The 25,230-nt window shown below is 34.0% G+C and overlaps 1 protein-coding gene across 2 annotated transcripts in view; it reads right to left on the bottom strand.

Moving 5' to 3' along the window:
* Positions 1 to 25,230, bottom strand: part of sema3ab (sema domain, immunoglobulin domain (Ig), short basic domain, secreted, (semaphorin) 3Ab) — a 217,624-nt gene that overhangs the window by 112,503 nt on the left and 79,891 nt on the right. Inside the window, exon 3 of one of the 2 annotated variants that reach the window (XM_015352900.2) lies at positions 6,128 to 6,286. The exons of the other annotated variant lie outside the window; for it this stretch is intronic. The gene's annotated coding sequence lies outside the window, so the exon portion shown is untranslated. The remainder of the gene's footprint in view (positions 1 to 6,127; positions 6,287 to 25,230) is intronic. 2 annotated transcript variants of the gene reach the window in all.

Here is a 25,230-nt window from a genome sequence, read left to right as displayed (position 1 = left end):
ACCAGTCCATAACACACACATACAGTACAAGCAAACACACAAGCACGCTAGTGCCAGTTTTCCCAGAAGCCAATTAACTACCAGTATGTCTTTCATCTGTGGGGAAAAAAACAGAGCACCTGGAGGAAACCCACTTGAAAATGAGATGATCTCCCAAACTTCACACCAATTGTACACCAGGAATTGAACCCAGGGCCCAAGCAGTATAGCAATGCTAACTACTGCCTCATCTAGCTGCCCCAGTGAGAAACAATGATCTAGAATTATTAATCATTTAATAAACTTAACCATTTACCTAACCATTTCAATTTTGGACCATGTTTTATTTTATTAAGATACTTTTGTTCTTAATAATTATTTATTTAAGTATTGGGACCGCAAATGCAAAACTTATTTTTGCTTTACAATACAGGAATTTGTATTTTAAATAATTAATTATAAGAATGATAAATACAACATACAATTTATTTTGGGATATATCCATGCATACAGTGTAGGAAGTGCTTTTGGCACAAACACTACATGTTCCATTCTATTTAACTGAAAAATGCAAACATACTATAATTTTACATAACTTGATTACTTTCACATCAAGTGAAAAGGTATTACTTATTACACAGTACACAGAAATTGTGTAAGCAAACATGCATTTGGGAAAAAAGGTGATGTTAATAATTTACTGGGCCAATGGGAACCATATTTGGATTCCATTTTCCCATCACTCAGGTCTTTGGCAGTTTATCCTGAAATGATATTGTCATTTAATATCTATATTTAAATACAAAACATGGCTTTCCCATGATAAACTGAAAGTGCAAGATAGCTTTGTTATAAGCATTAATAATAAGAAGAGCTGGTAAGGAAATATTGTACTGTTTCTTGGAAGTAAAAACAATGCTCAGATTTAATTTCACCATTACAATATTATTTTTATATGCTTTACCTAATCTGTGCTTATAAAATATCTTCCAGTGAGACTTGCAAATTAAAATGTAGCTTTCTCTTGAACAACACCAGGTGTCATATGTACATCAACGCCAACTTATATTTAGAAAGCAGTGTATAACTTAAAAGCTGTTGTGACCCTCCCACCCCTCCAGCCTACAATGTGAGACTATACTGCTTTATTCTAAGCATGTTCACAGGATACTCCTCAAGTCTTCTTACAGTGCCTGCAAGAGTTGCTGCTGTGATTTTGATTGGCATTTTTGCTTTAACTGTCAATATCATCCCAGCCCATTTCAGAAATGTCATGGTCTATTCCATTAGAGTACTGATCTATGACAGTATCAAGCTCCCTGGTTTACTACCATATTTGTAAAGTACTGAAGTTGACATCCCCTTTACAGACAATTAAACTGAGATTAAAAAGCCTTACTTGGGATTGCAGTACTTTATTTGCATATGACCAGGAATACTGTGCAATGTCATGTACTGTATATTCCTAAGGAATTTACTGACCATCTACACAGGTTAATTTTGTAATTTCAATTAAATGAATTCTAAGGTACACATTTATGTTAAAAAGCAACATTTATCTTCCACAGGGATGTGTAATGGAAACATAAAATTTAATGAATAACAAAATAGGTCAACATTAAGTTAATTCCATTTTCACGAATGGTACTCAAGATGAATTCTATAAACTGGACATTCTCGTAATTTAATGTCACTGTGCCAACAAATTTCCAAATTCTCTTTCAATTAGTCATTAACAAATATTTTGTGTGCACATAAAACTTAATAGAAGGAAAAAAACACTAGTACAATTGTAAAAGGTAACCATTTTTCAAAACATCCAGCACACAGTGCTCTCCAATTCTGCTTCCAATTCAGTTCTTATTATAGGTCAAATCAAGTCACCTGTTTAAAAAAACTGCACACTTTTAAGTTACTGATCAATTAAACAGGTAATTTAGTAATTTGGAGAAGCTGATCCTTGAGGGTATAATGGTATTCAGATGTTTCTTCCAAATTATCTGTTAATTTACTTAGGTTTTCCATTACCAGGATTAGAAGCTACTGCTTTACAACATCTATATTGCATCACATGTACAATATTAGTTATAATTATTAATTGTTTTGTTGATCTAAATAAAAACATATACATTACTGCTCTCTCGAAATTCACACCACTGTTATAACGTTTCTTTCAAGATCATGAAGTGGACTCAATCTGATAATTTGGTTATATTTTTCATGCTTGATGGATACAGGTACAATATGTATAAATGTTACAATTTTCACATAGAACTCCTTAGAATACACAGGCATTCTGGACTATATACTTATATATAACAATATATACTATATTGTTTATATTGCCAGCAGCCATATCACCCTGCAAATCACAACTGGCAACCCACTGAAGCTAAGCAGTTGTGAGCCTGTTCAGTACCTGGATGGAAGACCTCCTGGGAAACAGTATGGTTGCTGCTGGAAGAGGTGTTAGTGGGGCCAGCAGGGGGCGCTCACCCTGCGGTCCATGTGGGTCCTAATGCCCCAGTATAGTGACGGGGACACTATACTGTAAACAGGCGCTGTCCTTCGGATGAGACGTAAAACCAAGGTCCTGACTCTCTGTGGTCATTAAAAATCACAGGGTGTTTCTCGAAAAGAGTAGGGCTGTAACCCCGGCGTCCTGGACAAATTTCCCATTGGTCCTTACCAATCATGGCCTCCTAATAATCCCCATCTATGATTTGGCTTCATTACTCTGCTCTCCTCCCCACTGATAGCTGATGTGTGATGAGTGTTCTGGTGCACTATGGCTGCTGTCACATCATCCAGGTGGATGCTGCACATTGGTGGTGGTGGAGGGGAGTCCCCATTACCTGTAAATCGCTTTGAGTGGAGTGTCCAGAAAAGCGCTATATAAGTGTAAGCAATTATTATTATCATTATTATATATACAAATATAAACCCAAAAGAATATGCACAAATCTAATTTCTAATAGAATAAATGAAATGTTTTACAGTAATATTAAAAATTATAGAAAGCATAATATATATGTATAAGTATCATGTAGTTTTATAGGTCAATGGGGACATTACAAAGACAATATCGAGCATGAGTCTTTTGAGCGTTAAAAAAATGATAGGAGTACTGACCCATAAACCAAATAAACCTCTGGACAGACTGATATGGGTTTTAACTGCAATTAGGTTACAAACCATAAATCTGATCATTTATCTCTTATTGATGACATTGATGACCTGATTCCCTAGATATTCTATTGGAATAGGTCAGAAGAAAAACACAACATGACCATGACACGACCTCAACATTGTTTTTGTATTATCCTGCATTGTCCTATTGGAAGATTTTCACTTGGTTAGCAGGAACAGAAAATCTGTTTGTACAAGGCCTTTGGTAATGTACTACTGAGTAGTAAAGTTGCCTTCACCTTGGGTTAAGATGTTGTTGTGTTAAAGACGATTCCCCTCCACATCATCAAAATTCCACTATTCTACCTGTTGACTCGAACAGAGCAAAAGTCAGAATAATGCTCTCCGTGACATATCTAGACACATTGCCTTCTCTCGTGTACTGTATGTATTTAAAACAGTGTTCATCAGGAAATTAAAAATTCCACCGCTGTCACTGCTACTGTACTTCACACAGAGCACAGCAACTTCATCTGTCAACCTGTTTCCACTGAATAGCCTCCATGCATGCAGACTGTTTTCATGCAATGGTGAGCTACAGTCATTATGATGACAAATAGGTTGTTTCTTCCTGGACTTTCTTTTTTTCAATAGCCACTGTGATTTGAAAAACAGAGGACATGGACTTGGATTGTTTTTTTTACTCCAATTCATTGTGTTGCTTTCCTACATAACTCCTGTCCCTAATAGTCATTTTAATTTTTTTCTAGTCTGCGGATTGTTGAAGCAAGACATCTCAATTTTTGGATGACTTCTTTTACAGACAGGCCCTCTAAATTCATGTTGATCTCCATTACTCAAACGTGCATAGACACGTCTTTTATTGTACTTGCGTTAATTAAAACTTGATTATTTATTCTCTTTATACATACTGTTAATCAACTCAATTTTACTTAATATCAAATACAAGATACTAAGCACCCGGTGTTTTTATTTAATCTCAAGACTTGAACTCAGTATAGTTGTTATCCCTAGGAACAGTATTTAAACAATAAACAAATCCTTCTGCTCACTATTTTAAATGTAAATAACATTACGAATGTGACCAATGAGGTAAATGTAAAAAGTGTACATAGTACATAATAATAATGTGACCATGAGACAGGCTGGAAATTCTATGTAAACATTTATCACAAAATGATTAGTGTGGCTGAAAATAAACCCTACTTCTGACCCAAACCTGGAAGAGGATTTTGCAAGACAATTTAGTTGCACCAACAATTCTTTGCATGTGATTTGTACAAAATGTATAGCCACACAGTTATTTCATTTGTGGCAGTGAGTTTAGAGTTATTCCACAGGAAAAAAAAAAAGTACAGGTATACCATAGTAACACTCAGTGATTACCAAACAGCTCTTGAGATCCATATAGAATAAAACAATCATAATGTAAATATCAAATTATATAAATTAACACATTATCCTATTCATAATTGGTAGACATTCATTGAACAATAAAGAATGTGTCGATTGATTTATACTGTATTGGGGGTTTCACTTGTAGTTCCTGTAAATCTATGAAATATTTCACCAGTTCAGCTAAGTACAAATTTTCAGCTCATCTTATTGATTTTAAGGTGGCAAATACATACGATTTTTAAGCAAGAAAGTGAAAATCTGGCCATACATAGACCATTTACTATTCAAAAATCCTTTTTAAACAAATTATGTGGTATAAATCAACTAATACTTCAATTTGAAAATATGAACAAACTTCAGCATTCTTTTCTCCATAAATGTTAACTACCTTGGTTGCAAGCCAGAAAATAAAATATAGTGTTTGGTAAATTGACCAAGATAGATTGGCAGGGAAAGGATTACCACACAAAATGGCTAGACAGTGGAACAAAATCTGTCTTGTGTAAGCCAGACTACTGTTCTTTGCCAAACATGGTAGTATTGGATCAATAAACTGAAGTTAGTTTTTTTATTATACTATCTTTTTAATGTATATTTATACAAATCATTTCCAAATGTGGATAAACCAACTCTAGGTAAAGCAGGAAAAATGTCCAACAGAACTGAAAAACTTAGATCTAAATGTAAATTAAAAATAATACACATATTACCTTTATTAACAATGGGCAAATGTTCAATTTACAGTGCATAGTAAAAACATGCAAACATTCCAGGCATGTAGACTATATCGCCCATACTATAAAAAATAAAATAGTGCTTTGAGTCAAAGTTAATTTTCTATTAAATACACAATTTTCTTTTTATCAGAGAGCTCAACCTGCAGTATATAGTTTGAATTATGTAACTCTAATGACAATGCTTCTCTGATATCAAGTTTTATTTAAAGCATGAAATTATTCCAACATTGAAAAAACCCTCCTTATAGTTGCACTGGAACATTTTCAGAAAGCAGGATTGTTAAATTCCTACATCTTTCAGAAGACGTCGTATTTTTTTTTTCCTTAAAGCATTAAATAGCTTTTTGCATCATAAACTTTCACTAATAAGTGTAAATATATGTTCCATGTTCTGCCAGTACAGGGCTGTGTTGTTTGAACTTACATTATAAACATGTATGCAATTACAAATTTTGAAAATTATGTTAATATTTTCATATCAGATTGAATGACCTTACCACTCCAACATTTTTTTTTTAATTACATTTAAAAATGAAAAAAGTGATGATTGCAGCTTGCATAATATTCAGTTAAGTTTACTTAATACTTGAATCTTCCTTGATCTCTTTGACTGGTCTCAAAAATAATATGCAGCATAAAATGCAGAAATAAATACAATACATTTCCGCTAAAGAGATGAATATTGATAGTAACTTGGGAATGGGAAAGTTTGAGCACCAAACACCATTAATAAGTATGCAACTGATATTAATCTCTACAACAATATCCTGTAGAAAGTATTATAACTGTAGACTTCCAATGCTCAGTAATACAGTGTATATATACACAGAGAAAACAAAAAAAAAACTGAAGTGCTGCCTTACCTCAGAATTTTTGAAGGTCAGAGAATTCCAAAGAAATGTGCTGATGTTTTCAGTCTCAGGTCTACATGCAGACTGCACTAACCCAAGAGGATATTGGGCTGCGTGTCTAGTGCATGGGGCCCTGTAGAGCACTGACCCATGGCACAGGTTCATCCAAATCTGTCAATCAATAAGACCATTTTCTTAGAGGCAATATGTCTAATTAGATAATGGTATCACTTAATGTTCAATAAAAAATAAATCTCTCTTGGTGTTTAGATATGTACAGTTTGAGTGATTTTTGTTTATTCTATTATTAATATTCCTATATATATTACAAATTTAATTAAAAAATTATTCCTTTTGATTTACTTCCAAACTTACATGAACACCCATTTTCCTGTATTCAAATATTGCAAATGCTTGCTCTTTTTTGCTCTTTGAGTGACAAATTAAGTGGCCATTAGGGCACAATATGGAGAGTTCTGAGATTAGTGATTAGTGTGTTAATTATATTACAAGATTGTATTTTGCAAATGTCACCTTCTGTTGACATTCTTTTTGCTAAAATTGATGAGAACTTTAAAGTTCACCCTGAGGGTGCTGTGATCTGCGTATAGTATATGCAAATTCGTCTTTCTCTTTTATTGTAATGCTATTTCAAACTCAAATAATTTTCTTACAAGTGGTCAAAAGCCTAGATTTTCCTCTTTTGTTCTTAGTACAACTTCTTGTCATGCTTCCAGTGTTTATCAGATTTGTTATTCAGATAGGCCATATGCAGTAAACAAAATGCTTATATAATTTAAACACTATTCATAGGGATGTTTATGGGTTTTTTAATGTTTGTTCTGAAGGTCAATTTAATTTAAAAGTCCTTTCATAAAAGAAATATTTGTTCCAGAATCTTTTTAGATAATGTGCTAAGTGTTCAAATGCACACAGATACTTCAGTTGCTTTCCTCCCATAATGATTGTCCATTACAGATAATAAATCAAACATGCTTAATGGTTTCATGAGTATCCTGATAAGCAGAAGAGGCATTTTATAAGCTAAGGATGTAATAGAGTTATATCCTTATTTTTTCATTTTTTATGCAAATAAGACTGATTGATGGGCATATCTAAACAATTAAAATGACACACTTTGACTCTTATATAAAACATGCATTATATAAACTGCTATCTCAGCAGCTGGAGCTAAAAAGCCCATAAACCCTCAATACATGCTGCCTGTGAATATTCCAGTTAAAACATAGTATAATGAGTAATTGATCTGTAATAGCTGCATGTAATGTAGTGTCATTGGATAATCTGGAATTTCGGAACCATTTTATTTTATTTGTGTAGCATACAAATAGCACTATTTAGCATTTATGGCCTCTGTCTATCATCTCATAAATTGCTCTACTGACAAATAAGGCATTTTAAATTGTTTTATGTTTATGCAGTGGCTTCACTGAAATCCAATATAAGCCAGATAGCAAAGTATAAATTAATGTAAAGGTACTTTGTATTTAGTCCTGGAATACATAAGAGACTTTTTCTTGATTTTAAATTTAATCTGGTGTGGTTTTCTTTAGATTAGATCATTTTTCATGCTGAACACCTAATAATACTAGTAATAAGAAAATTATATTAGAAAGGTTTTAAATGAGAGTACAATAGGTCATTCATCCCATCAAGCTTGTGAGATTGCTAATATCTAACTGATCTGAGGACCTTTTCGAGCCATTTCATAAAGAAGCTGAAATATCAGCTACAAGAACATGGCTGAGTAACGTGTCCCAGATTTCCGTAGCCCTTTGTGTGAAATAGTGCTTCCTCTTTTCAGTTATATCCTTTGTGCTTTTTACTAACAATTCAAAATATTCAAAATGTCCAGTTTATAAGTCTGAATAAGAGAATCTGCATTTCATTCTTTTTTCTTTCCAGGTAAGGTTCAGTATGTTATATATTCAATGAAACCACAAAGCACATTGATGACAGCAGCAGTGTAAACACTGGCTATGTAAAGTCAGGAGGTTGTCATTAAAATTTTTGATGGTTGTTTATTTTACAGCAAATGTACTTAACAACTGCTCTGGTTCATTTGCAGTCTTTACTGCATGACTTAGATTTATTCATAGTACACCATTTCCAATTTCATGAGATTTCTTGACATACTGGGAAAATGACTTCCTGTTTGGTGTACAAGAGCCCTGGATTCCTCTGATAAATCTTGTATAATTACTTGAGATGTAGTTTACTGTACAGGGGGAATCAAATTTTAAATCTTGTCTGTTTAATTATAGATGAGCAATCACTGTGCTTCAGTGGTCTCCAAAATGTTGGTAAATTGTCTATGAAGCACAAGAATTGGGTGTGTGTCTTTAAGTCACTGTAATTTTAAATTGCATATACTGTACTGTAGCAGACAAGCACCCTTAGAAACACTGTAGCCTATTGTAAGTGTGACATGAGCAGTGGATAGATATTACGCCTGTTGATGGTACTTCTTTTTAACTTATGATTATAATATGCATTCACAATAGTGAACAGAAGGTTTGGGGAACATTTAAAACTCTATAAATCTTAACTTTAACTGTGGATTCTAGTGTATGTTTAACTTTCACACGAAAAGGGTTCACTTAGGTGAAAAGAGTTCAATTTTGAAATAAACATAATACTTGCATTTCAAATTGAGAAGATGAAGTTATATAAACAATTCTTGCTTCCCATCTTTTACTGCTTTAGCCATATGCAGACATTTTACATGAAACAGAGCTAAAATGTCAACCAGTATATCCTTTTGCTGTTTGAAGCAATAACACATTAAATTAAAATAAATCAGGAAACACACAAACGTGTTCAAAATTAGTTCATTAAGAAAATTTCTGAAAACATTCATCTTGCCTGAAACTTTCCAATCAGAGCCAACTCCAATGCTGGTTTAAGGGTGATTTGCTTACATCTCTGATTAAATTCAAAACAGAACATAGCTTAATGAGTGATTTTCCCTAGAAATCCATAGCATGAAATCCATATACCATCTGTTGTAAGAGTTAAAAAAAACAGCACAGATGCAAAATATGATTTAAAACATTACCTGGATGAACATCATATACCTGTATGTGGCAAATTAAAACTTCATAGATAGCACTGACTAAAGAATTATTTAAAACATTACCATGCATAATATCTGAATCCTCCGCATCTGCAACCCAGAAATTATAAAATACTTGTTAAAACCCAACACATGGACAACCACCTTGTATTGCAAATCTTTTACTCTGGTTTGAGTTATGAATCGCAAATCTCTGCAATACCAATACTCTTTCACTGCATCTGTTTTCTCTAAACTTCTTTGCCTCAGCATAGTTCAATACATTTGGCATTCAGTAAAAGATCTCCAAATGTTTTTGGTTATGAATAAAATGTATCCCTCTGTGACTGCCTGGGGTTGGTGCATACTAAATGCGCTTAACTTGTTTTTGTTGGAGAATGACATAAAAATGTACTTAGTATGATTAGGAATATACAATATTATTAAAATTCAAGACTAAATGGCATACCATAACTAAATTGTGAAATTTAGCTTTTTCAGTACAATTGGATTAGAACTACTAAGCATACAGTATATTCAGGTGAAAGAAAATGTTTCACAGTGAATACAAATGTTAACAGTGTGAAAAAGAAATTAAACAGAACTAAATACTGTTAAGAATATATACATCAAATGTTGGTATAGCAACATGAAATGTTCCTGCCACAGACTTTTTGTGAATATAAAAATCGCAAAACATTAAAAACAGCATTCAATTAAACAATCTTCAAAGTAGGTGCAAACATTGATTAGAAAATCAAATAAAAGCTTTATGCTGCTTCAGAGTATAAAAGATGCATACAAGCATGTAGCTTTAAAAAAATAATGTTATTTTCTACATACTTCTGTATTATTTAATTTGTCACCTTAATAAATCTGCAGGTTCTGATTTTTTTTATTTTGTTATGGAAGGTTTACCTAAAAATATTTGGCATTTTCAAAATGTTTTGTATCTACAGTACATCAACTTATTTTAACAGTGTGAGTGAACTATGACCTTTCTTATAAACATCCAGAAGCTGTTCAACTTCCTGTCTTTAAATTAGGGGCAAATTAAATGGATCCCAACAAAATTAAATCAGGCTTTAAGATATGACTATGCCAAACAGGTCTGCATATATATTTCCTTTTTTCATGTTTTGTAAATTGTTTTGTATTTGTTGCATGATTATCATATTTTATGAATTCTAGGTCATTGTAGTTGCTTGAATTAGACAAATAGTATAAAACAAAATGGGTAATTACTTAAAATTGGCCCCACTGCACATTACACTGTACATGTAATGTTTTAAAACAGAGATTAAAGCCTTGTTCTCATAAAACAGATAGGGTCATATTAAAAAAAAAAAAGTGTAAATTGCAGTATCCCATTTTTTAAGTTGTTTTCCCTTTTCAAAAAGACTTGGGACTATCACAGAAATGCAATAGGAAAAGGTTTGCTTAACTGGCATACTGATAATCCTAATATGCACCAATAAAAATGGTTGGTTCATGTTTTAAACCAAGAGTCTACAAAACAAAAAACGATGTGTAAGAGCTTTCTTCACTCTTGTAGCAGTTGCCTTTTTACTATAACTAACATGAAACAATGTTACAGTATATGTTTGTTGATCCTTGTAAAATGTATTAAAATAAATTGGTAAAACGTGCTAAACACTTAATGATCTTTTCATTGTTAAGGTAAAGAAAAATCAACTCATAGATTCTAGGAATTTCCCAGGTTACTTTGAAGAACATTCAACTGCTGTCAACAACAATAGGATAACTTGCAGGAGCCTCACCACAGTTGCCATCTGAAGTTAAAAGAAATGCCATTGAAAGAAAGTTATTGAAAGCTGCATACTCTTACATATGTGAAGTCAAATTAGGAAGCCTTTTAAAATATAGTGATGAAAAGCACAGAAGAGTAAAAATGTTTCAATTACATTTATGGATCAGGGAAAAGGCCATCAGAAACCCAAGGAACATTTTGGATGAGGTCAGTTTTAGCCCACCAAACTAGGTATTCTTAGTCATTCATCCTTGTCTGAATTCCTAATTCCAGGATATACAAAGCATACAGAGTTAACCCCGTAACATCACCATGCCATGGTGACTGCACTGATAAAGAGAAAAGAATTTGATACTTTGTCACAGTTTGCAAACAATACAACTGAACTACCTGAAGGGTCACATATTTTCAGCTGGGACAAGACTTATTATTTACAGCATTCATTGTCAGTATTTTTGTGGTGTGGAAAGGGGTGTTTGTGTTATGATTGTTGTGAAGATTAAAGTTTCTTTTAGTCTATAACTGTTTTTATCGTTATCACAGGTTTCTCATGTGTCTGAAATGGTCTATTACGAATATCTATTGATTAAGGTCTTATCCCTGAATGTGTAAACAACAGGCGTACATTTAAGTTAGTTTTCATCCAAACCAAAATATTGAATTTAAGGTGATGGTCCTTAAGTGACTTATGGGGCCAAAGCTTATTCTTCTTTTTGCATTTAGGCAAATCTAAAAACACAAGACAACACCATTACACATTATGTTCCTAGACAAGCCCACACACACTTACGCAAGGCTAACTGAAGAAATCAAGATGAAGTATCTTGTCAGTATTTTATAGCAATGTTAGTATTGGTACAGTATCCTAAATCTACAACATCCTGTAAAAAAGATTTTCAGTTCAACCATTACACCTTCCCCTTAATTTTATTTCAGTTATATCCATGCCATTTATATACAGGAGCTAACAAGAATATTATTCTAGTTTGTGGACCCAGATCCACAAAAGATCAAATCAAAATTTGAATCTGCTAGTCATAAATGCATATCCAGTACTTGATGATCATTTTTGTGGCAGAGGCATCTTTTTTCCTGTGTGAATCTGCCATTAAACAAACACTGGATATAATAAATAGAAAATGAAGAATATTGATATTAGGTAAGTAAACTTGTAAGACTCTATTGTTAGTAAACTAAAAATTGCAAAGAAACACAAATTTATTTTACAAAATTAAAAATAACACAGTAACACAGATACGTTTTCTAATTTGAAATTTGTAAGAAGTATGTATCTTATAATGTAAGCCAAAGAGTCCAAGATACAAGCTAGTACTTTTTAGACTCAATATGTTTACATTGAATAGTCCAGGAGTGGTTGACTGCAGATCACAGCCGCAATTTGAAACAAAGGGTTACTTTTAAGTGTCAAAAGCCTATCTATGCCCTGAAGATGTGTGAACAGATTTAATTTTGCCATTAGAAAAGAGTAAAGTATCTGGCTGTGAGCAGTAGGGCATATAGTGAGTTTAAGCTCATCCTACCGATTACCAACACTATACAGATAATCAAAAGAATTAGCTGTACTCTTTAGGGGCACTCAGGAGAAACTGATAACTATAGCCACCAGATAATGGAACCTTTTCTTAAAGTTTAGTGGAGGATGTCTTTCAAAACCCCTTTAGAAGAAAGGTTCTTTCAAAAAAGAATAAAAATTCACATCAGCTTAACTCTGAGAGCCATCTAGAGTTAAGATAACTCTAACTCAACCCCCATTCAAATCATTGTTTACAAAAGAAAAAAAACAATTTGAAATAAAAAATAAGATTAAATACGATAGTTTTTTACATAGTTGTTTGTGATGTGTGTGTTTTTCATATATTATTCATAGATTTGTGGAAAAAGCATACTAACTATTTACTAACTTAAATACACAATGTACAGCAAGACTATGGGCCCTTTATTAAAACCACAATTATGGATTTAAAATGCAACTCTTTAATGTGCTTAACTGATTGATTAATTTTAAATGTCGTTAGTGTTGACTATATCTGACCTAACTCTAACAAAAAAACAATTTAATAAAATGCATGTTTCACTTTATTATGGGAAAAGACCTATGCAGTGTTTTTTTTTTATAAAAAAGCTGATTTACTGGTTTTGGAAAAGCAGTTAACAATGTCTATACCTGTTTACAGGACGTTTTGTGATAAATGCACACTCAGTTGTCAGCAAATATTCACACTGCTTTTCATTCCCCGCTGAAGCTCAAACAGTCTCTTATTGCCAGCTCACTCATCACCCTGACAGGTACTTAAACAAGCAAACTAGAACAAGCTTTTAAGAAATAAACCTTTGTTGCTGCCTTTCAGGCTTTAACTACCATGTGTTCTATACCATTTTATTTTAAATTGCACCTCAAGAAATAATTTCGTATATAAAAAGATATGTTTTTTGTTGTTTTCTTTTCATGTCAGAGCTGTATATTATTAAATATTATCAAGCAGTTCTGTTACTTAAGTTAATTCCTCAGCTTTGATTTTACTCCCCTGGTACAAAGCTAATTCATGTTCATACCCTTTAGAACTCTTTAGTTTGTTTCTGTTAGGCTAATATGAATGATTTTAAATTATTTTAGCACTGTGTACTTTAATATTTGCTCATATTAATCTTGTTAGTAATTGAATCCTTATTAATTATAAGTTATATTTTTCTACATACATACAGTACATCCTTTTCTGTGGCTTTATAGCTCTCTCATCATCATGGAGTCCAATTACACATATTAAATATTCAGTGTATAAAGGGATAGTGTACTTAACACTTTGGAGTTAACTTGCTTGGTTGAAGAAATGGTCAGAGATCAGTGCTGTCATACCCCCCCTCACTTATGAAGGATGAGCCAGGGAGAAAATGCTACAGTGATGAAGATGAGGTGGAGGGAGTGGAGCTAGAATAGATGTGGTGGGTGCAGCCTGATAATTTATATGCATAGAAAAGTGGACGGATTAGAAAGAGACAGATGAGATTACAATTTGACCTCCTCCCCACATCTGTTTAAACAAATACCAGTTACAGTAGCACTAAATAACAAAAATTGCAGAATATATCCAAAACAAATGTGGTAGTTAACATGTTCTTGCATTTTTTCACATGAATAGGGGATGTTTAAGGTATTAAAGGCACAAAGGTTTCCTGCTAAATCTCAAAGCAATCCCCGGACCAGTAAGAGGAGAGGAAAGTATGTGGTAGTGTTGTTAATATGGATGTCGCAACACAATGTTCAGGATCCAGCCAATACGAACCAAATCCAGCCAATACACGAAAGTGATATATTTCATGCATCAACCCACTTCTTGGACTGCAAGATTTAGAGGATCACGAAAGGAATTGCTCCATCACAGCAATGGCTGAACAAGTACAGTAATCCAGGAAAGACACATAAATATATATACAGTGGCGTTGATTAAGGAACCTCTATGATGTAAACGATATAACTCAACAAAAACAAGGTGGATGGCTGTACTTTCTGCATTAAAATGGACAGTAGTCCCATAATTATTGATAAGTGGTGGTATTTTCGATTCTGTGTGCCATCTGGTAAAACTATTTGCAGAAGAAACCAGAAAAGTGGTGACAGATGACTAAATAAAAAATGGCATGATCTAAAGACTATTAATGAAACAGAGCTGAAATACTGATATTGTAAATAATCTTATAGCTAAACATTTTAAGACCTGAACTGCCCTTTATGCTATACTAGCAGCAATAGCAATGTGGCTGTCAACATCTGTCTGTAAGCACCATGCAGAGACATATTTTCATATGACTATTGTTTCTGTAGTGGTTGAGTTGACAAACTCTTGAGTGGCAACCTTTGTCATAGTTGTAGCAAGGAGTTATTAGAGGGGCAAGACTTACTGTCCTATGTTTCCTGTATTCCTTCTTTCCTTTATTTCTTTCCTTTACTGGTTTCATCAATAATTTCAGCATCTGACTCTAAATGTTGCTGACATCTTTATGTGACACTTGAAAATGAAAATGTCTGTGTCATGTCTTTGACTTGGGTGCCCAAGATCCTTTGTCATCTGGCTGGTTTTCATCTTTAAAGGTTGTCAAACGAACACAAGTGTCACTGACTCAACAGGATGGTTGCACGTTCGAAAAACCACTGCTTTTGTTGCTCTTTCCTGCCTGTACATACTGTATAATACATATGAGGCCTCAAAGGTAAAAACATTGAGTCTTTTTTTTTTCTCTTAAATGTACATTTTCCATTTTTTGCCACAATTCATGAGGGTGCTGAATACATATCTTGGCAATGTCTTTGCTCAATCTTGAGACTGATGGTCAAACTGTACTCTGCAGGCACAGGAGAGTCTTTAAAAAGGTTTTTTAAGGTTTTTGTTTGTGGGTTTCTAGAGGAGCATAATCTGCAAAAAGCAAATCTTTGATAAGGACTTGGCATACTCTGATTTTTGTACTCTAAAAAGTGAATTTAAACATTTTGCCATAAGCCCTAGTATGCAAGTAAATACCCTCAGTGGAATTGTCGAAGGCCACAGAGAGGAGAACGTGCCAAAGAGTTGTTGCTAGAACACATTCTTGTTTCAGTCCATTGCAGACCACAAAAGCCTCAAGCAATAAACCATTTTAGTAGATAATGTCTTGCATATCTAATGTAAATATGAGATAAATCTCAACATCCTTGGAAAATATTTATTTCTCTCTAAACATTAGAAAAATATTTTGATTGAAAAACTACATTAAAAATGCAATCCTTTAAAATGTAATGTTGATGTTCATCACAGCATACCAGGGTCACTTTAGACCTGCTTGAGTCTAAGATCAAAGGATAAATAACATCACCAGATTTTGGTTGTAGCTCGATAAGGTAGATTGAGTAATCAAGTCACCATATCATATTGCTGATCTGGCAAGCTTTTTCCATGTGGAAGCATCCCAGAGAATCACATCTCTGTGAGTCTTGCAGGTTTATATTCATAATCAACGTACTATATTAATCACTTTCTTTAGGTCTGTCTTGTTTACAACTTGTTTACAAAAGTGTCTAAAAACAAAAATATAGAATAAACAATTTTATTTGTAATGCTTATTTTGAATGTGTTCAATGTATTTCTGTTTATAACAAAACCTACTATACTATAATGTACTGCATTGTTTCCAAACTGGTCCAATAGCATTGGAATATAATTCTTGCATTTCCACTTTTCAAATTTTGCTGGAGCTGTATTGTCATGAAGTTTCAGTTTTCAAGACAGTAAGTATTCATTCATAAATCATTCCATAGTGCTGGTGAAAGTCTATGCTCACTTCTTGAGCAAGAGAAAAGGAACCACGGAAGTTAGTAAAGAATCTAAAAAGTAAATTTTACAAAGAGATGAGGATGAAGCTGATTCAAATAATACACTCACATCCACACCTATCAATTATACTTGGCATGAATGAATAAAAATACAAACTCAAAGTAAGCTACAATTTTGAGGCTTATGTAAAACTACAGAAAACATTCTCTATAGAAGTAGAAGTTTAGAAGTAATATTCTCTATAATGGTTAATGAAACCAGTCATTCTGCCAATAAGGAAAAAAATGTGGTTTGTGTAGGATTACATACTGTATATAATACAGTAGCAATATCTGTTTTTGCTTCAGCCTCATTTTCTGGTTGTATTTAATTGTTAAACAGGGTTTAAACCTTCTGGTTTTTATTTTATCTATTTATTAATTTATTAATTTAATTTTGTAACCGTTTTTGGACTCAATGCAATGAAATACATAAAAGGAGATGCTATTAAAACATGCAGCTCTCTTCAACACAATATACTGCTTAATAAGTCATAGTTTTGGGGGTTGTGGGAGTGTGGGAAGGGAGCAGGTTTATTATTTACAATTATTAAAGGCTTAAAGCAAGTGTATCTTATGCTGGAAAACATTTGAGATATACTGAAACTGATATACTGTATTATTTTCAATATGGTATGAAATTACTATTTGTTAAACTAAATCTCCAAATTAGCATGTAAACATTTCATATACAGGTAAATATACTGTACATACTGTACAATATAAATATAAAGCAGCAAAAAGGTTAAGTCATAATCATTTATATATTTATTCATATAAAAATGTGGAATTCTTGCTCAACAATTCTAAAGTAGATAAATGCACAAATGTGCGCCTAAAATTATTCTCAAGCATGAGTTCAAAATGATTTGTTCATTTTGTTGCTTGAAAGACTGCTGTCAGGCTAGTATTAATTACTATTAGTCAAAGATTCTGCCAAGTCCATACATTTAAAGCAAAGAAAAAGAAATAAGTAAATAGATAATTAATATGAAACCAAAAAGAAAAAAAATAATAATTGCAGTAATATTAAAACTCTTTGTCAAAGTCAAAAAATGATTTATTTTAATGTATTACCCAGTCTCTGTCTGTGTGCAATTATAGGTGGTTCACATGATTTCAGAATTAAACTGTAAGATCCCACAATCATGTAGTGAATTTCAAGCAGAGATTCAACCATGAAGACCGAGGAGCTTTTAAAGCAACTTAGGGATAAAGTTCTCTAAAGGCATAGATCAGGAAGACGATATAAAAGCATTTCAAAGACCCTTAATATCTGTTTGGTGAAGTCTACTAAGTGTAAGTGTAAGGCACCCATACAATGCAAGATTAGTCTATTCCTCTAAAATGAGCAGATGGGCAAGATAAGGAAAGCCACAGTGAGGCCAACAGCAACTCTGAAATAGAGCTACAGAGCTGCAAAGTTCAGTGGTTGAGATAGATGGGAGAAAATGTCCATGGGTCAACAATTATCTGGTCACTACACAAAAGGGGCCTGTATAGAAATGGAAAAAAAAAATCTTCAGGTCCCACATAGGATTTGCAGCAAAGCATCTAAGTGATATTGCAAACATGTGGCAAAAGTTTTTAAAGTCAGAAAAAACAAAATTAGACCTTTGTGGTCTAAATGCAAAGTGTTACATCAAGTGCAAACCCAACAAAGTGCATCACTTAGTCCAGTGGTTCTCAAACTTTTTGGACCAAGTACCTCCCCTAATCCAACCAAAGCATCCAAGTACCACCTACAAGCCATCATCTCATAGGAACCCCAGAAATTATCAATGACCAACATGAGCACATGTGCACACACACTCACACATACATATAATAAATATTATAATAATAAACTTTGTTTGATATATTAAAATGTGGCTTCTCAAAGTGTTTTACAGAAAAAAAACAACAACACATAAAAATAAAAAAACACCATTTAGTGAGAGGGGTGAGCCTGTTTAGTCAAGCAAAGCAGATGTGAATTAATTTTTCGAGCCTTGATACAATTCACAACAGTCTAACAGATTTTAAATCGTCAGGAATTTTCTTGACGGCAAAGGTCTCGCGGTGGATGTTGCAATGAAACCATTAATTTCTGGAGCAACCTCTCTAATTCGTGCAACTACACCGCTGTGTCGGCTTGTCATTGCTCTAGCACCGTCTGTAAAAACTCTGACACATTTTATCCAGTCGATGCCATTCTCTTCGATAAATTCATTCAGAAACTGAAATACGTGCTCTCCTGTAGTTCCTGTTGGTAGTGGCTTACAGAACAGAAAGTCCTCACGGGACGTACCGTCAAACTCGTATCTAACGTAAACGAGCAAATTGGCCAAATCGACTACAGACTCATCTAATTGCAGTGAAAAACATCTACTCATCTTAACGCGCTCTGTCAGCGTACTTTTGATATAATCCTTCATTTCAATAATTCTATAAATGACTGTGTCTTTCAGGGGGGGGCAGCAGGTCGAGCTGTTCAGCAACTTTTTCTCCACACATAATAGTGTGGGGCTTACCTGCTTTAGCAATCCGCAAGCTTGCGTTTTTCCACGTTTACGTTTTTATTTCAGTGTTTATTTTAAGTATTTATTTCATGTGCATGGGAGAGAAACACAGAGACGCTCTGTGTATTTTTCTCAAATTAACTTAGAACAGTTCTTTTTTTCTGTTATTTTTCACGCTTTCCTGTGCTCACAAGATTACCAGCGTTCGTAGCACGCATTTCTATGCATTCCTGTGTTTACAACGTTGGCATTGTTCCAAAATCACGCACATTCTCCTTTCTCCCTATTTGCTGGTGATACAGTAGCTTTTTTTAAATACAATTGGTCACTTGCGTCTGTAGCATGCATTCCTGTAGAGTGGTATAGAAGAGTATCTCTTGTGTCCACTGAAGTATTAACGCGCACTGTATCGTAGTAATTAGGCTGCGTATTCGACACGTATAAAAATACAAAATATGAAAACCCGTCCCGATTTTTTCAGCGCACACAATACAGTTCCAGGGTCATTTGGCGTACCAACTGGCGGCACGCCACGTACCACTGCAGGTACGCGTACCACAGTTTGAGAACCACTGACTTAGTCAATTCCATCCTTACTGTCAAGGATGGTGGTGGCAGCATTGTGTTATACTTTTAAGTCTCGTCGCATCAGTAGGGTCTGGAAAGCTTGTCGAGGCTGATGGAAAAACTATTGATAAATCTTAGAAGAAAACCTATTTCAGATCTGAAACTGGGAAAATAATTCATCTTTCATCGGGGCAATGATCCAAAGCTCGGAAGTTCCTAAATATTCAGACAATGGATTATCCTGAGTTGCCCATTCCAAATCCTAAATTGAATGTTATTGAGAATCTGAGGAAAGATGTCAAAAACCCTGTCCATAATTGAACCCCAAGCAATCTTAAAGAACTTAAGCACATCTCCCAAAAAGAATCGAGAAATGTTGCACCAAGTTGGTGTGCACATTTGATCATTTCGAATTTACAACAACGGGAGTTAGAATCTGAAATATACTACAAAAACATTATAGCTTACAGTATGAGACTATGGTCATGCTGTAAAATTATACAGAACATAAGACAAAATGAGGCAAAATGCACAGCTTTTATTATATATATGGGTATTAAAGAACAGTGCAGAACCCAGATAAACATTTGCATTTTGTTTTTCTTGTCCATATTTTGACTACTAAAAGCAACGCATTTAAAGTTTCTAGAATGACCACCAGCATTGAAGATAAAGAGAAAGTGGGACCATTCTAAATTCATCCTTCAGTTAAGAATGAAATGCAGCCTTTTCTTATGAATAAGCATAGTTTATCAGTGGGAAAAACGTTACCATTTGCAATGTATTAAAAAGACAATGCTGAAAATCAGGTAATGTAATGGTAATGTTTATCAATTAATAAACTGATTCAAGGAAGCAGTTAAAACTTGTGGTATAAAAAACAGAACCATTCTTTCCCTTGAGGATCAAGAGATATTGAGAACCCTCCTGTAAAAGCAGCAAGAGACAGAGACTAACAGGAACACAGCTAGAAACTATGGCTGAGGAAACATAGATTAATAGAGGACAAGGACACACATGGAGAATGACTCACACAAGCAGTGCAATCAAACAACACAAATGTACACAGCACACAAGATGTTGCAGACATCCTTCTATCCATCCTTTTTCTAACCGCTTCATCCAATACAGTGATTGGGGGGTTGCCGGAGCCAATTCTGGCAAGCAAAACCCTCAAGGCAAGATAAACCCTGGACAGGACGCCTGTCCATCGCAGGACACACACAGAAAGAAACGCCCACATTCATACCAGGTCCGATTTTGCAGGAAACCAATTAACTTACCAGTATGTCTTTGGCCTATGGGAGGAAACTGGAGCACCCAGATGAAACCCACACAAACACAAGAAGAACATACAAACTCCACACAGACAGCACCCTAGGAAATGAAGCCAGGGTTCCAACACTCTGGAACTGGACCTTTTTGGTCTAAATATGAGGCAGAAATGCTAACAGCTGTGCCACCCTGCTGTTCCTACCTTTTACCATCACAACAATAATCCTACAACCCAATGAATTACACACCCGAGTTCTTGCAAATAGTGTAATTGCAAGCCTACATCCATGATGCTCTGTGAATTGAATTTTTTTCTCTGACGATTTTCTGAAACTTTGCAATTTCATTGTTATACTGTATCTCAAAGGCACTGAGGCACTGCATAGGTATGTTGGAAAAATGTAACCATTGCTTCAACATATCTATGTTCCCTGTGAAATTTTCAGTCTCACATCCCTTTCAAACCAATTCATTGAGCATGACAAATCTAAAACAATGACTTGAACCACACCACTCACACAGCATATTTGCATAAGTTCAACTTTTACCAAACATTGAAAACCTCAGTATTCTCTCATTCTTCAAAACACGCCCAGAAGATGAATGATTAATTAGTTTATAACAGTTCTTTAATGTATTTAAGTTGTGCATCCTCCTATGTAAAGACAAATGCAAAATTAACTTATTTCCAGATGCAGATGCCACACTGATTGCTCGTGCCAAGGAAGAAAGAAAATCTTCATCATGTTCCAAGATTAGTTGAGCTTAAAAAACAAATGTTTTAATTTAAAATACAGTATTTAACAGAAGATAGAGTAAATGTGTAGGGTTAAATGCTGTTTTGTGTAAAACACAACAATTGTGCATGGCCTCCCCAGTATGTGTTATAATGTTACAATTGAGGTGTTTTGATTGCTCCTATAAAATGACTTGGCTCTTTGCCTCAAGAGCTATCATCTTTTATTGGGAAGTGGTTGGTCACCAGTTTACATTCAGCCTCCACTTATCACACTCCTACAGGTTTCTTCTGAAGTAATGTTAACTAAAAAACTAACATCATAGTGTGACTGGGAAACATAACTGGTGTTAAGTGTTCTTATATCCCGAGGAAATCATATTCCTCTCTTCTGTACTTTGAATAAATTATTCTTTTAAGTATCAAGAAGTTACAGTACATTCCAACATTATCGTAAAATACTTTTCACATTGAACTTTTAATCTGAATGCTTTTAACAAAATGGAACAAAAACATCTTACGTAGAAAAATAACTAGAAAATGCATTACGCTTATTGAAACCTGAGGGTGAATAAGAGTGGCTAAACAAGGACAACAGAAAATGATTTTTTTTTATTCAGCAAAGAAAACAAATCTATCAGCTTTGAAGTTTTCCTAGAAGGATTTTGGAGAAATCATAAACATACTTTACAGTCCACCATAGGTAAGCCCTGTGCTGTTTTATATTTCATCAAATATTTCAGTACTTTCAGCAGTTCTTTGTACCCTTCCTCCCCATAAAATCTTTCATGTGAATGAAACAGGCAGCATTCTTGTACTTCATCAAAGGTCTGGAATGGAATGATTTGCCTTGCAAATAATGATGAGAACCACCTGTGTGACTATTGGTGATGTCATAGTAGATACACACTATTTGTGATTTTTTTTTCATTTTCCATAGCAATAGAAAGAAGTGCACTATTAAGTTCCTATTTAAAGTCAACAGCTGAAGTAATACTAAACAGATGTATGCATGTAGTTATACTGAAATGTCTAAGGTTGTCTTGGTGGCATAGTGTTATGGCAGTTAGAACTGCCGCCTCACAAAACTTGGGTATGGTTGCATACTGGTGCATTGTGTGTAGTTTGCATGTTTGTCTTGTGTTTGCATGACATTTTGTCAGGTGCTTTGGTTTCCTTCCCCCCTTCCAAAGAGATGCCGGATAAGATAAGATCACTTTATTGGCCATATACAATTTCTTGTATTAGAAATTTGTCTTTTTGCATACCCCAACTTGCTCTTCATGAGACACACAGACAGAAAGAGAAGCTTGGGGTCAGAGCTAAGGGTCAGCCATTTATACGGTGCCCTTGGAGCAGTTGGGGTTAAGGGCCTTAAAGGCTCAGCAGCCCAACGGAGTAGGATTCCTCTGCTGGCCGCGGGATACTGATTGGTATCGCTTTCAGAATTTATTTTGTACCTTCTGTTTCTGGAGTTGGCTTATGTGTGCCACAGCCTTTACTAGGCATAAGTGGCTCTTTGATATTTAATGAACAGACAGGTAATTTGGCACAATGATATTCCAACCCCGCGAATTTTAATATCCTTAAGCATGAATTATCTTTGTATAAGTGAACATATACTCTATTATACAATTTCTGGGACAATTTGACATACACTGTTGTAGGTATTAAAATTAAGTAGTTATTAGTGTGGAACAAATCCAAGCTTCTAGCCCAAAACCTTTACACAGACTCCTCAGAATTTCCATTATTTGCATGTTACATAATTCATGCTGTAACAACTGAATAAGTTATTTTGGTTTCTTTCCGCCAATTTAAAATGTAGGAAATTATATTTTGTTGTCTTCCATTTGTTCATATCTTTCAAATTTAACTTCAAATTGTTCTGAACATGGTAATTTAGTGTCTAGTGGGCCATCTCTGCTGGCAAGTCTATCAGACCTGAGCTTATCTTAAATTCTACAACAGCACACAAAGAATGTATAAGTCCAAAAGGTGTTGTCAGCATTTTGTTTACTTTTGAATACATACACATTTAGATATCATTAAATTTAAGTCTAAATCTAAATCTAAGCTACAAATTAATTTCCATCTCAGGATTCTTTCTCTACTTATAATTATATATCTGACACATGTACATATATATTTATCATGGGTTAGGTGAATATTTAATTAGCTCAGTGCAGTATCTAAGGTATTTATAATTTGAACTTGAACTTGAACTTGAACTTTATTGCCATATGTAACCGGTACTGGTACAATGGAATTCTTACTTACAGAAAGTCTCTCGATTGTAAAACAAGTGTAAAAAAACAAAACAAAGTGCAAACAGTGCATCAAGACAATGTACAAACAAACAATAGACAATGTGCAAGTAAACATGCAGGCAATGTTTGTAGAGTAATTTCTACTCAACATACTGTCTGATACATATTTCATTGTACAAAAAAGACAGCAGAGTAAAAATAAACACATTTACTGAAGGGTTATTTAAGGTTCAGTGAATCAGATTGCATCAATATATAATAATAATTATATAACATTACATATAATGAGCTGACATGGGTGTTTTCTGCTTCGTATTAGCAAGGGTTGCTTCTTAACAACTGTGTAGCAAAGCACACTGAATAGATAAGATTGTTTTAAATGTCTGTATTTAATGGTATAAATTAAATTTCTAGATATTTCTTCTGAATGCTCATTATTTTGATAACTATAGAGTATTTTTTGTGGACTAGGTAATATGTCTAGTCAGCACTACTATGGGTAACAATGAGGAATTATTGTTCAACTTGCTATTGTTCATAATGTGCCATGTATGCCACAAGGTTTTGAAATATTTGCAGCTTAATCCTATTCCATTCTTCTAGAGCTATCACTTTGTTTTGAAACATCCATGATAGTAATTGAGACTGGAATTTAATTGCATGTTCTGCAATTAAAAGCGCCTTCTGGTCAGAGAAGGTGATGAAAGCACATCTCATGCTCCTTAAGCCAAACACAAGATGTACAAACACAAGATGTACTCAAAATATTCAAACAATGTCTTTTTATTGTAATAGCTGGCTTACAAACCTTTCTTTTTCAGAACAAATCATTTATTGTAACTTTTATATTCAGGCTGTACAGGACATGAAACTTATACTTATAATTAAAAATTAATAATTGTTTACACTTATATTGCGTTTTTCTGGACACTCCACTCAAAGCACTTTACAGGTAATGGGGACTCCCCTCCACCACCACTCATGAAGAGTTTATTTCATTTTCAGCAGAGTTAGTTTTTACATACAGTTTGAGCTGGTGTTCCTGACTTTAAATAGTTGTGAGTTAGCAAGAAACCATGCCACAAGGATGAATTATGAAATTTTGATACTAGAGAGATTGGTGATTTAAAAATAGGACAGCAGGAATCAGGGAAAGACCAGTGCTTTGGAAAAGAGCATTAAACATCTGTAAAGAAGTGGAATTGACCTATAAAGGCACAGAAGTATCTTCTAGGCTTGTGTTTATGATATTTTTTAATGTTTTTTTTACATCGTATTCTCTTACTGCTTGAAAACCACCTACACCTACTTACAAACTCCAACACTTCAATGTAACAATGTAATTTCCTGTTCATATTAAACATGTAGCATTCAAGGCTTTAAAATCCCTAAACATCACAAAAGCATATGGCAGAGTATAGACAGCCAGAGTCTGATGGCTGTACTTGAGACAAAATTAGTTAAAATTTACACTGTAATGAATGCAGCCAACAGTTACTACATATTTTGCAAGTCTCTTAACGCAGTAATTAGAAAACAATGCACAAAGAAACCATA

Source organism: Lepisosteus oculatus, chromosome 7 (assembly GCF_040954835.1).
Source record: "Lepisosteus oculatus isolate fLepOcu1 chromosome 7, fLepOcu1.hap2, whole genome shotgun sequence".
Lineage (NCBI taxonomy): Eukaryota > Metazoa > Chordata > Actinopteri > Semionotiformes > Lepisosteidae > Lepisosteus > Lepisosteus oculatus.
Note: the sequence above shows the minus strand (reverse complement) of the source record. Positions and strands in the feature narration are given on the sequence as shown.